This window comes from Nomia melanderi, unplaced genomic scaffold (assembly GCF_051020985.1).
Source record: "Nomia melanderi isolate GNS246 unplaced genomic scaffold, iyNomMela1 scaffold0047, whole genome shotgun sequence".
Taxonomy (NCBI): domain Eukaryota; kingdom Metazoa; phylum Arthropoda; class Insecta; order Hymenoptera; family Halictidae; genus Nomia; species Nomia melanderi.
Genome location: NW_027475162.1, coordinates 782,410 through 790,417, shown reverse-complemented (window position 1 = coordinate 790,417; position 8,008 = coordinate 782,410). Strand labels below are relative to the sequence as shown.

Below are 8,008 nucleotides of genomic sequence, written 5' to 3'. Positions count from 1 at the left end.
GATTCTCGGCTTTATGGCTAAGATCAAAGTGAATTGGAATAACACAAATCCAGATCGCTCCTCGGCTTTGTGGCTAAGATCAAACTGTACTCCCATAACACTCATCCAAATCGCTTCTTGGCCTTCTGGCTAAGATCAAAGTGTAGTCGATTAACCCATATCCAAATCGCTGCTCGGCCTTATGGGTAAGATCAAAGTGTACTGTCATAACACACATCTAGATCGCTCCTCGGCCTTATGGCTGAGATCAAAGTGTACTCTCATAACACACATCGAGTTCGCTTCTCGGCCTTATGGCCATTTATTTATCATTTCGTCTATATAACTATTAATGTTCTATCTATCTTACTCTGTTTATTTAACTACTTATTTATTTAGTTATTAACTCATTTAATTATATTCTTTTCCTGGTTTTTATTTATCTATTTACTTAACCATTTCAAACATACTGACTAACGATATATTTGTCTATTTAGTTACATATTTTTTTCTTTTTTCTTTCATTCTACTTACGTATTTATTTATTTATGTACACATTTATTTATTCACATATTTATCTATGTACATATTTATTCATCTACATATTTATTTATTTACATATTTATTTACATATCTGTTTATTTTTTCTTTCTGAACTAACTACGAGATTTGGTAACGATTTCTTAATTAGTGATGTGACACTGGTTCTAATTATTCATCAATTTGGTACTCTTTCTTTTATTTTTCTTTAATTTTTTTATATTTCTGATTTTTTTATCCCAGTTTATTTATTTATCTATTTATTTATTTATTTATTATTTATTATTTATTTATTTATTTACTTGATTATTTTATCTATCTGATCTATTCATTTTAATCATTCCCTGCCTCAACCGCCTACTCTAATTCTATACTAACCGCTTCTCTATAACTGCACTTCCGCGCATGCGCCCTAATTAAAATGCGAAATAGCCGCTACTGAGATGCTTTTAATCGTATTTATATTTATATATCTATTTATTTTATTTTATTTTTGTGCTGTTTTCTATGGCGAAGGCCGGGGCACAGTAGAGCCCGGATTTGACTAGGAACTACATATTATGTACATATTTAACCACTGAATTGTATATATTGAAAATTACCTTTAGCTATATATCTACACTTATATTTATTTTGTCCATATTTATTTATGCTATGTATATTTGTTTATTTAATCTTTAATGTTTATTCTCGCTTATTTCTGTTTGGTTATTTATTTTATCTATTTATTTATTTATTTATTTATGTATATTTATATATTTCTGTGCCTCTTCTTTTCTTGTTTATATTTATGTATGCTATGTATATTTGTTTATTTAATCTACGCTACTATTATTTATTTATTTATATAATTTATTCTAGTTTGGCTATTTATTCGATTAACTATCTACTTCCACTAGTATATACATATTCAGACTCTTGCTAGATTCATATAAATGCTAAGGTGTTTATGAGATAAGAGCCACCGCCGATTGAGATCTGAAAATAGCGACAGACGCTATAGAGTTATATCAACTATTTTGCCTTCGCCATAAAGGCGCTACTATGTATCCACCCCCAGCCAAACAATGTAAGGCTGGGGGAACATTCTTTGTGAATAAAGCGCTTTTTATCTGTTCTTATCAGCTTAATATCTGATACACTCCGCATCGCGGAGTCAGAAAATTAACCCGATTTTTGGATTCAGGCGGATCACTAGGGCTCGCTCCACTTCCGCCGTGAGTCGGTCCGGCACTTCAGTGCCGCCAGAAACGGCTCAATTAGCGCTGCTAATTAGAGCTCTTATTTTTTTTCACCTGCTGGACCGACTCGGGACTCCAAAGAGTAAGCCCCTTAATATTCTGGCTCCGCGAAGTCCCGAAATCTCGGTAAATTCACCCGCCGCGGTACTACGCAACAGTGCGGGCCGAGTTGCGATCGGGCGTGTGCGCGGCAAGGTCTGTTCACGATCAGTGCTCGAGGTGTTGTGCGGTAAAGTGTGATAAAGTGCCTTCGCCACGGGACCGGATCAAGCCTGCGCGGGAGTACACCTGCGCCGCCCACCTGCGCGGGAGGATCACCTGCGCATCACCACCTGCGCCGCCCACCATCCTGCTTCCGTGGACAACCGAGGGAGAGGACGACCAGGGTCTACTGAGGGTCTAAGAGGGTCCTAGGACAACCAGCCCTCTATTTGGACGCCAACAACCACCACAGGCCAACCCCATCAGCCCTGGTCTTCCTCTACGTGGGTCACCCAACACCGCTACGACCCACCAGGACTTGGCCATCGGCAACCCCGACGGGAAGGACGGCTCGCCTGATCCACGTCTACCTCCGCTGGATCAGGAATCAGGAGCGAGGTGTTATTCCCCTCGGAGAGAGCTCCTGCATCGCTGGACTCCTGCGCCGAGTGAGTCTCTCTTCTCTTTCTATCCCCCCGGCAGTGAGGAGGGTAACGCAGCCGGTCTCCAGCCGTCTGCGGTGCTCGAATCATCGTCGGTAGTCCTCTACCTTACCCCTACGCGTCCACCCACTCCTCCGATCTCTCTCATCCGTTGAAGTGTATCAACGGACCGGGACGCGTGAGGTCCGAGTCGAGTGGCGCCTCCACTTCCTTCTTTTCCCTTCAGTCACCGCCCGCGTGGAGGCTGACTCCACTCACCCGTTAGTTAGTGCAGTCCTCGGTGGAGTGGGTGATTCCGTCGCTCTTCCTCCATCGAGATCGCTGCACTCCTTCGTAACCGTCACCTGTTAGTCTCCCTACCGACTGCCACGTCGGAGGCTGTCATTTTTCCAGGCAGTCTTCGACACCGGACTTAGTGCCGGCGGAGTCAGTAGGGTGTTAGCGCGTGGCGGTATTCCTTCTGTCGCTTTGGACTTAGTTTTCTCTTCTCTTCCTCTGTTATTCCCACTCTGTCTATCCTCCCCGTTTCGCCTCGCTGTGGCACTTAGAAATATTTGCCACAGCAACTCTGTCTCTTCTTCTGTCTCACTTAGCGTAGGACTTAGTCTTAAGAGCGATGCAGGACCGCGGTGATAGTGCGTCAGTCACCTCCTGCACTACCGAGGGGAGTAATAATCTCGCCCTGGTGACTCCCTTCCCGGCGGAGTTCCGATGCCCTGCCTGCTTCGGTGTCCCCGGGATCAGGATGAGTGGCGTGTACAAGTCCCACACGGATTTGACAAAGCACGCCCGGAAACATCATCCGGGCGTTGTATTGACGTACAAGTGTCGTGAGTGCAGCTTCACCGGCGATGGGAGGTATCCTCTCAAGGTGGAGAGGCTGCACCGCGACTTTTTACACAAATCCGACCAACAGAACAATCCGTGTGGGACTTGTACAGTTCCCGTGACAGGTTCGACCGGTTGGAGCAACACCTCTCGTCGGGGGAGTTCCGCGTTATTCGCCTCCGTAGAACCGCGCGCTGTTGCGTTAGCTGCTGCCAATTTGGCGGCCCAGTCCCCGCCCCCGCAAACGACGTGCGCCGCGACGTAGCCGCCCACCCACACCCTTTCTACGACGAGGGATTCAACGGGGACGGCAATCACCACCTGCTCGACGCGGCGCACAATGGCGGCAGCGGCAACAACAACGGCAAAAGCTAAAACATCTGCAACTACGACGGGGACAACAACGAGGACTACGAGGACGACGACGAAGACGACGACAACGAGACCGGCGGCTAGGGGGGGGGGGGGGGGCAAAGCGCGGCCCTGAAGCCGGTCCAGCACTCCCACGCTAACCATCACCATTGGGCCGACTACCAGCGCCCGGCCCGCGCCCCCGACCCCTCGCCCCACAACCAATCTACACCAAACCCAAGGGAACGCTACCGGTCAATAAGAGCGGCAGCCCGCCGCGGCGATCGGGGTCGGCTGCTCCTATGACATCGCCGCCGGCTGCAAGGGCGCCTGCTACCGGGAGGGGCTCCGATCCCTCAGCCGCTACCACAACGAGGCTCACCCCACCGGGCAGAAGAACGGCCCCCGCTACCAGGGGGTCGACTGGCACCCCTCCAGCGAGGACCCCACCCGTCAAGACCCCGCCCACCACCACCCAAGGGCGGGTGACACGGGGTACGAGGGGTGCCAGCGCCCCGGTGGAGGTGGGCAGAAGAACCACCACCACCACACGGGGGACGGTAGCGGCTCCGACCGGAGCCAGAAGAACGCCCCCGAGATTAGGAGGGACACCCACCGCCCAAACTCCATCTCCAAGGGCGGTGGCTCAAGGGAAGGATCCCTCCAGCGGCCCATCACCACCTCGGGCCGCCCAAAGGAAACCCTCGGGGGTAAGGACAGCGGCTTCGCCATCATACGCCGCCGTCACAGCGGGCACCCCTTCCTACACGTCACCTCCCTCGCCGATAGACGTCGCGCCGGAAAGGGGGCTGCGTACAGCAACCAGGGCCACCCCTACACCGCCCAGGCCATCACCACCGCCACCAAGACGCAGCCCCCCACCGAGGAAGCACCGTAGCCCCAGGACGCCGCCGACCATCCGATAATGACCCCCCAGCCTATTGTAGGAGGAGCGATGGTAGCCAGGCCGCTACCACCATCTCCAGCGGCCCCGCTCCTCCCACCCATCGAAGAGGTGGAGGTGCCACAGCCGGCCGGGGCAGCCGCAACCCCGGAATCATCACCGGAGCCGTGGCGAATCGCCGCTGGATCCCGCCGACGCCACCACCGCGGGATCCTGTTGTCGAGCTCGTCGTCCGAAGAGGAGGCGCAGCCGCTGCCGCCAGAGAAGAGGACGACGACGCCTCCTCTACCACCGCGAGAAAAGTCCCCCGCCCGGCCGCCACCGGGCAGCAGCAGCAGCAGCAACAACAACAACAGCGCCGCGCACAATAACGCGCATCGGCCTGGAGCAGGGTGCTCCGGGGCGCCCTCGGTGAGTAGCGTAACATCGTTTAGCCTTTCGCTACTCCCGAGTGTCCCACGTAGTGCCCCCGGCTCCCTTTTTACTTTGCGGGAAGGGGTAGTTTTAAATCGCGCGGGGAGGGATAATCGGAGGCCCGTCACCGTTGATGTAACCGTGAGGGGTGCTCCTGCCTCCGCGACGGAGGCGACCGCACCTGCGAGAAGTCGCAGAACGACCGCACCCTCGCGTGCCTCGGGACCTCGTGAGCCCAGGCGTCCTGCGGCATCCGGGCATTCCTCTCGAAGAAGGGGCGCCATCCGGCCTTTGGTTGGGGTAGCGTTTCCTTCGGAGAGAGAGTTGCTGATCGGCATTGCGCAGAACGCTGGCTCCCTGGAGCAGCTGGAGGATGTTGCGAGGGAAATCGCAGCATACCTGCAGGGCTTCAGAGTCGGGGGACCGACCACGAGAGGGGTCGGGACGGATAGGCCCCAACGGCTTGCGAGAGCTAGGGGCGTGTCGGGCGACCAAGCGGCTCGCGGTTCGAACGGTCACCGCGATCGTCCTGTGTTGGCAGGTGGACCAACGCGGGGAGACCAGGTAAGGGAGGCTACGCGGATACAACGGCTCTTCAGGCAGAACCGCCGGCGTGCTGTTCAGGAGGTGCTCATGGGCCCGTCCTTGCACTGCAAAGTGCCTAAGGACAGGGTACATGAGTACTTTCTGAACATGTACTTACCGGCGGGGAACCTGGGAGCTAGGCCTCCCCCGCCTTCCATCGAGGCTCCAGACGAGGCCAGCAATGTGGCCTTGGTGAAGCTCTTAAAAATGAGTGAGGTAGATCGTCGGATCAGGCGTATGACAAACTCTGCGCCCGGTCCCGACGGTCTAACTTACAATGATCTAAAAAGGGCAGATCCGGGGTCACATTTGCTGACCTCTTTGTTCAATTTGTGTCTTCGTCTGGAGTCGGTCCCCTCGTGTTGGAAAATTTCCAACACTGTGCTTGTGCACAAAAAGGGCGATCGCCACGACCTGTCAAAACTGGCGACCGCTGGCCATATCTGACACGACCCCGAAGCTCTCCGCCGCTGTTCTGGCTGACCGTCTCGTCGCGTGGTCGGTCCAGAACAAGCGCCTAAGTCCCGCGCAAAAGGGCTTCTTGCCGTACGAGGGGTGTTATGAACATAACTTCGTGTTGCAGGGGGCCCTTACAGACGCTCGCAGGTGGGGGCGTCAGGCAGTGGTGGCGTGGTTGGACCTGGCGAACGCGTTCGGCTCGGTCCCCCACGCCTCCATCTACCAATCCTTCGTGGAGGCCGGGGTTCCCTCTACTCTTCAGAATATTCTGAAGAGTATGTACCACGGTTGCACCACACGGGTGCTGAAAGCCGACGGGTTTACCGACCCCGTTTCGATCCTCTCCGGGGTGCGCCTGGGCTGTCTGATGAGCCCTGTGGCGTTTAACCTCGCCCTGGAACCGGTGCTGCGCGCAGCTACTGGGACCTCGGCGGGTTATACGCTGCACGGCCATCGGCACAGTGTCCTGGCGTACGCGGACGATCTCGCGTTGATCGCCGACACCCCGGAGGGTATGGAAACGCTGCTAAAGGCAGTGGGTGCTGCGGCGAGTGGCATCGGATTGCAGTTTAATCCCGCAAAATGCGCGACCCTCCACCATCGTGGTAGGGGGCCGCGCGTGATCCGTCCACTCGCTTCACCATCCAGGGTCAGGAAATGCGCGCCCTGGCAGCCGGTAAGACCTACGAACACCTGGGCGTTCCCACAAGGTTTCAGGTCCGTTAAACCCCACTGTTGACGATCGAAGAGCTGGTCCAGGACCTGCAGGCCGTCGACCGTTCCCTCTTGGCCCCGTGGCAGAAGGCCGAGACCGTGGCAGCTTTTATACTGCCACGCCTCGACTTTTACCTGCGGGGAGCCCACGCGGAGAAACGTCCCTTAATTACTGTCGACAAAGAGATTCGACGTATGGCCAAGTCCTGGCTCAACCTCCCGCAGCGGGCCAGCGCGGAAGTAGTCTACCTCCCACCTAGTAGGGGGGGATATGGACTGCTTCCGCTTGCTGACATGGCCGACGTCCTGACCATCGCTCATGCGTTCCGTCTTTTGACGGCGGATGATGCGGTGGTCAGGGAGTTGAACTGGAACTCGCTGCGCGATGCTGTAGCCAGGAAAATCGGCCATACCAACCCGTCGAACAATGACCTGGCCGAGTACCTCTCTGGTTCGCTGAAGGGGTACTTCGCCAGGGACGGGGGGGACATTTCTTCGCTGTGGTCGAGGGCACGGAACGCGGCACGCAGGAGTCGGGACCTGCTCGGATTGCGTTGGCAGTGGAGCGAGGAGAGATCTGAGCTCGCGATTACGCTCAGTGGTTCTCGCGATCGGGAGACCATTGTCCCGCCCGTGGCGAGGGTCCAGATGATTCGCCGATTGCGGATGGCAGTGGTAGAATATTACCATCTACGCCTTCAGCGTAAGAAGGACCAGGGGAAGGTATTCGGGGTGTCGTCGCGGAGTGGTGCTTCAAACCACTTCCTCCGCGGCGGCAACTTCACCCGCTTCGCCGATTGGCGCTTCATTCACCGAGCTCGCCTTGACGTCTTGCCTCTTAACGGGGCAAGACGCTGGGGTGAGGGTGATAAGCGTTGCCGGCGCTGTGGGGCGGAGCTCGAATCCCTTCCCCGCGTCCTTTGCCACTGTCGTCTGCATTCGGCGGCCTGGCAACTTCGCCACGATGCGGTGGTTTCCCGCATCGCTAAGGCCTGCCGGCTCCCAGGGGAATTAAGGGTTAACCGGACGGTCGAGGGCATTGACGGGCATCTGGGGGCTCTTAGGCCTGACATCGTTGTCAGGCACGAGCCCTCAAGGAGCATCGTCATCGTCGATGTTACCGTGCCCTTCGAGAACGAATATATTTCATTCGAGGAGGCCAGGGCGCGAAAGATACAGAAGTAAAAGCCCCTGGCCGACGTTCTCGGAGGGCGCGGTTATCGGGTGGCGGTCTCCGCGATCGTCGTCGGTGCCCTCGGCTCCTGGGATCCGGCCAATGAGTCTGTGTTGAAGATTTTGCGTATCGGTAATCGGTACGCATCTCTGATGCGCCGGCTCATTGTGTCGGA

The 8,008-nt window shown here is 54.8% G+C and overlaps 1 pseudogene; it reads left to right on the top strand.

Annotated features, from left to right (window-relative positions):
* The first annotated feature begins 1,602 nt into the window (after positions 1-1,602).
* Positions 1,603-1,783, top strand: LOC143175321 (U2 spliceosomal RNA; annotated as a pseudogene).
* The last annotated feature ends 6,225 nt before the right edge of the window (positions 1,784-8,008 follow it).